The following is a 6,376-nucleotide window of genomic DNA, read 5'->3' on the forward strand; positions in this document are numbered from 1 at the left end:
AGGAAGGATCTGACGTATTTTATTTCTGAGATATCGGGAAAAATCCGCGAAATTTTGCAAAAATATATTTTTAAGGAAATTAATTGTTTCCTCACATTTTGTTGGCGACTTTCGTTGTCGACTTATTTATTTCCTATTTTTTTCTCAATTTTTTGGCGAAAAGTGTATATGGTGAAAACCAAAAATGTTTTACAATCGATGAATCCGAGTTTCACCCATTCAGAATTCGTGAACTGTTAACGTATTCTATATAGTATGATTGAAATTCTTTAAAATGAAGTGTTTTACGAGGAATCCCATAAGGTCGACCATTAAAATTAATTTACGTGGAAGCTGTGTTGGCATCAATGTAGAAAAATAGGTAAAAATGGGTTGAAGCCAACAAGTTTTTTTATGCTCCCTTCCGATTTCTGGCTTAAACTTACATATTATAGACATATTCCCAAAGAAAGACTCAAAGAATACTTCATGGGCAATATGATACTAGTGTATCATTTTTCGATATATTCACTGCATCCACCTAAAATTGATGCTGACATTTTGAAGCCGGAATTTCGGGGTTTTTTGATTTTTTTTTTAAAATTCGGACGCGCATATTCAAAACTCATAATAGGATTATAGAACTAGTTATTTTACGTCGTTTAATGCATATCTCATGAGTGTGCTCCTTACAGTATCCTAGAATTGGATTTTTTTTTTAAAAACCTATTTTTGGCGTTTAAAAAACCGCGGATATAGATACCATGGAAATACGAAAATCGGCAAATATGTATTTTGACAAATCGGCGTATTAAATGGAATCCTTTATACGCGATTATAACGCATTGAAATACTCATTTGCGACCCTATAAAGTATATATATTCTTGATCAGGGTAAAATTCTGAGTCGATCTGTGCACGTCCGTCCGTCCGTCCGTCTGTGGTAATCACTCTAGCATTCACAAAAATGGAGATAGGACACTGAAATTTTGGGAAAATGCGTCTTTTGTTTGCAGGCAGGTCAAGTTCGATGATGGGCTAAATCGGTCCACGTTTTGGTATAGCCCCCATATAACGGTACCCCCGATTTACGGTATTTTGACGTTTTTAGCTACATTTTCAGACCGATTTAGCTATAATTTGACATTTAGGGTTCTTAAGTGTCAATAAACTTATATAACAAAACTTGTGGACATAGGTCCACGTTTTGGTATAGCCCCCATATAACGGTACCCCCCGATTTACGGTATTTCGACGTTTTTAGCTACATTTTCAGACCGATGTAGCTATAATTTGACACTTAGGGTTCTTAAGTGCCAATAAACTTACATAACAAAAGTTGTGGACATAGGTCCACGTTTTGGTATAGCCCCCATATAACGGTACCCCTGATTTACGGTATTTTGATGTTTTTAGCTACATTTTCAGACCGATTTAGCTAAAATTTGACATTTAGGGTTCTTAGGTGTCAATAAACTTATATAACAAAAGTTGTGGACATAGGTATAGCCCCCATATAACGGTACCCTCTGATATACGGTATTTTGACGCTTTTAGCTACATTTTCAGACCGATGTAGCTATAATTTGACATTTAGGGTTCTTAAATGTCAATAAACTTATATGACAAAAGTTGTGGACATAGGTCCACGTTTTGGTATAGCCCCCATGTAACGGTATCCCCCGATTTACGGTATTTTGCCATTTTTAGCTACATTTTCAGACCGATTTAGCTATAATTTGACATTTAGGTTTCTTAAGTGTCAATAAACTTATGTAACAAAAGTTGTGGACATAGGTCCACGTTTTGGTATATCCCCCATATAACGGCACCCCCGATTTATGGCATTTTGACGTTTTTAGTTACATTTACAGACCGATTTAGCTATAAATTGACATGTAGTGCTCTTAAATGTCAATAAACTTTTATAACTAGTGGACATAGGTCCATGTTTTGGAATATCCCCCATATAACGTTACCGCCCGATTTCAAGTATTTTGACGTTTAAATTCACATTCACAAATTAGCTATTATTTGACATTTAGGGTTCTTAGTGACCAAAAAACTTATATTCGAAATAATTATGAACGTAGATCCATGTTTTGGTATAGCCCCATATAACGGTACCTCGGTATAACGGATTTCGGTATCCCCATATAACGGATTTTCGGTATTTTGAGAATTTTACCTACAAGTTTTAACCGAATTATCTGTAATTTGAACATTTGACATTTGAAATTCTTAGTGCTCACCACACCTCTCCACCAAAAATTGTCGAGAAAGGTCGATGTATTGATAAAGCTCCCATATAAAAGTACCTCCCAATTTTCAGTAATTTGATGATTTTAACTACAATATTAAACCGAACTAGCAGTAATTTGACATTTGAAGTTCTTAGTGGTCACAACACCTCTCCATAAATAAATTGTCAACATAGGTCCATGTTCGGATATAGCTCCCATATAACGGTACCTCCCAATTTTCAGTAATTGGCAATTCTAGCTAAAATTTTTAACCGAACTAACTGTAATTTGACATTTGAAGGTTGTAGTGGTCACAACACATCTGCATCAACAATTTTCAACATAGCCCTAATATAACGATACTTCCCGATTTTCGATACTTTGAGAATTTTACTTAAAATGTTTAACCGAACGTAGGTCCATGTTTTGGTATAGCCCCAAAACAAACTTCCCGATTTTCCGTACCCTTGCTTTATTTTTTGGACGAACTTTCTGTAATTTGAAATTTAAAAGCCAACAAAAATTGTTCATTTAAGTTCATATTTTCGTATAGCCCACATACCTCCGAACTTGCTGTTAATGACATTTGAAGTTCCCATTACATTATCTGACATTTTAACGTTCCCACTTAAAGTTGGGGACAGGAATGAAAACTAATTATTCCATTTTAGTTCAGAATATTCTATGGTGGAGGGTATGAAAAGTTCGGCCCGGCCGAACTTAACGCTTTTTTACTTGTTCATTTTATAACGGTAAATGTAGTGAAAAATGGGCTTTCTTGGATTTTCAACTTTAAACGGACATTACTTCTTTTTTCCACAACAAATGTCTAAGTAATAGTGGTTTTATGTGACAACAAGTAAAAAAGTATCAGTCGGCTTTGCCGACAGAGATATACCCTCAGCCTGTATATATTGAAACATTTTTTCCCAAAAAACGTATGTATTTAGGGGTTTTTAAAAATTTTGGGAATTTGAACCGACAAAAATGTTGATTAGCATTAAAAAGCAAAAGTTTTGCGGAGAAAATACTTAAAGGAATGGATCGACATTGACCATTATGGAAGTGGATCTCCAGCCACTACATATAGTGCCATAGGGGGTTTTTACACCCTTCGGGCTGTTTGCTCAAGAAGTGTGGATTTGCCCCTGAAAAAACTTTTACCTTCGTAATTGAGGCAGCGAATGCAAGTTGGTTCAACAAAAATCAAAGTGATTCGATAGCAGGTCTTAAAGTGAACTTATCCGAAATTTTTTGTGGGAGGTACCGGATGGAGTGGACTAATATAGTCCATATTTGAACCTGATATATATCTAGTAGATATATTAGGATGTGTAAGGTATGGACCAATTCGGCCACTCGTACGTATGAACAAATTTTCCGAACATTTTTGAACTTTTGTGGGGGAGGTACCTGAAGGAGTGGACCGATATGGCTTATCTTCAAACTTAAACTATATTTGCACAAAATATTACTAAGGCCATCGAACAGATCCGTTCTAGAGTTATCTTGGGCTCCAACCACCTCACACGGTGTCATAGGGGTTTTTTTGCAACTTTCAGGCTATTTTCTCAGGATGTGTGGACTTGCCCCTAATGAAACTTGTACCGTAGGACTTGCCGTTTCCAAGCAAAATCGCGAAAACCTAAAATAAACCTAAAAATGTGAACTTTGACCGCGATTTATTTCAAAATCATCCAGCGATTTTTTCTTGTTTTTGGATTTTTCTCATCTATGAACATTGCTGTTTCAGAATCCATAAAAACTTCCCCTGTGTAAGCGGTTTTCATTAAAAGTTAGTTAAGGTGCACCATTCATGACATTGTTTTATAAGGAGATTATTGGAAGTATATATATATAATACAGCAGCAGTTTGTTCTGAATGATGAATAACACGGTCGAGGCTTATAAGATATAGCAAGTGGGACCACAAAATTGCCATGAACATTGATTTAAATGCTTGCAATAAATCGATCAAGTAGTGCGATTCTCTACCTCATTTTTTAAGTTTCCGACAAATGTCGGTAAAATTAAAACGCAAAATTATGAATAAAAAGTTAAAATAAAAGTTGACAACACTGTTGCTATAGATAGAACTAACTTACCGAAAAATGTCGTTAATTACCGAATTTATAAGCATTTTAATTTTACCGATATTTGTCGGAAATGCGAAAATGCGTTAGAGAATCGCATTACAGGTCCTGTAGTGGAAATCTGTAACACATTTTTTGAGTTACCGACAGAAATCGGCAAAATTAAAATGCTTATAATTTGGGTAATTAACGAAAATTTTCGGTAAGGTAAAACCCAAAATAAAGCTGTCGCTAAGTCCTACCGATAGCAACAATGTTGTCAACTTTTATTTACAAAGTTCATCCATAATTTTGCATTTTAATTTTACCGATTTTTGTCGGTAACTCAAAACATGAGTTACAGAATTCCACTACTGACAATTCCGAATATCATCATTTGGCGAACAATCCACAATTTTCTCCACTAATAAATTCGTTATTTTAAAATATTGCTGGAAGTATCAGTACTTGGGACCTATTTAAAATAGGGGACTTTTTTCAAGGAGTTTCTGCTGAAAAAGTTACGCAGGGAGGTTTTCCGCTTGCCAAAAGCCAGAAATGCTAAATTAGCTAGATCGAAAGTCTTGATGTAGATATGCGTTTATGGTATAACGCAGCCAGGCCGATTCTCATATACATACCTAAATAGCATCAGTTAAAAGTCATCACCATAATGTGAAAATCATAATGGAGATCACATAACAAATAATGCGTTTTAAAATTGAATTTCAATTATTGTTAAAGATCTAGCAAATTTAAAAAAAGTTTTAAAGCATTTCTCAAAATTATACATTCACTAAACAACGGAGAACGCAAAAACACGGGCCAGCAACGCGGACCGGGGTCAGCTAGTCTATTATTATATTAAACTTAAATGGCGTTCGTACGTGAATCAAAAACTCTACCAATTTACAACCGATTTCTTTCGCGTTTGTCTTCGTATTTATCCAAGGAACGATCTGACGTATTTTATTTTTGAGATATCGCGAACAATCCGCGAAAATTTGCAAAAATATATTTTGAAGAAACTTAATTGTTTCCTCACATTTCGTTGGAGGCTTCTGCTGACGACTTGCATTTTTAAATTTTGTAGGGCGAAAAATCCGCTAAAATTTGCAAAAATATATTTTTAAGAAAGTTAATTGTTTCCTCACATTTCGTTGCAGGCTTTTGTTGTCGACTTGCTTATTTCCACCTTTTTCAATTTTTTAGCGCGAAGAAAGTTAATTGTTTCCTCAAATTTTGTTGGAGGCTTTTGCTGTCGACATGCTTATTTCCACCTTTTTCAAATTTTTAGCGAAAAGTGTATATGACCAAAAGTCAAAAAATGTAACATTGATGAAGCCAAAGTTTGCACTGTTATAATTCGCGAAATATTGCAGTGTACCACGAAATATGACCATAGTTGCATCAAACAAAGTGTTTTTAATCAACGCTCAAAAATGTGGCTAAAAAGTTAATTTTCGCGGAAGCTATGACCGCGTAAATGAATAAAAACACGTAAATGGTAAAAATACGTTGAAACAAACGAGTTTTTTTACGTTGTTATTCGATTGACGGTTAAACCTTTTAAATAACGGATAACTGTTCAAAATAATAGTAGAAGAATACAAATTAAGATTACACTTCTAATGTATCACATTTCAAAATGTCTACTGCATCCCCCTTACGCATAATTTGCCATGCATATTGACCATGTAGCCCAGACAGCATCAGAGTAATCCACTGCCAAAGGCCAAAATTTAGTGCGATATTTTTTACGAAAACCCCTATTTTTGGGGTACAGTATTTACAATATCCGTTTGATTGTGCAGGGACCACAAGGTATTTTAGTTTTTTGACGGTCCGGATCATAAATCGTGAAAATCCATCCACTAGAACGGCGAAAACACCAACTGCAAAAACGGAAAAATGTTTATGGAAATATCGCGGATTTAGTCGCGTTTTCTGTGGATCGTTTCCTTTTCAATGAAGAAACTGACACATCACTCGCGTTTTTGCGAAAACAGCGGTTTAAAAAATTAAGTAAGCTGTATCTTTATCCCAAAAATAGTGTGTGATGCTACATTTACGGTTCTTGAT

The sequence above is a fragment of the Musca autumnalis genome, unplaced genomic scaffold, assembly GCF_047663935.1.
Source record: "Musca autumnalis isolate F117 unplaced genomic scaffold, ASM4766393v1 scaffold_2, whole genome shotgun sequence".
Classification (NCBI taxonomy): Eukaryota; Metazoa; Arthropoda; class Insecta; order Diptera; family Muscidae; genus Musca; species Musca autumnalis.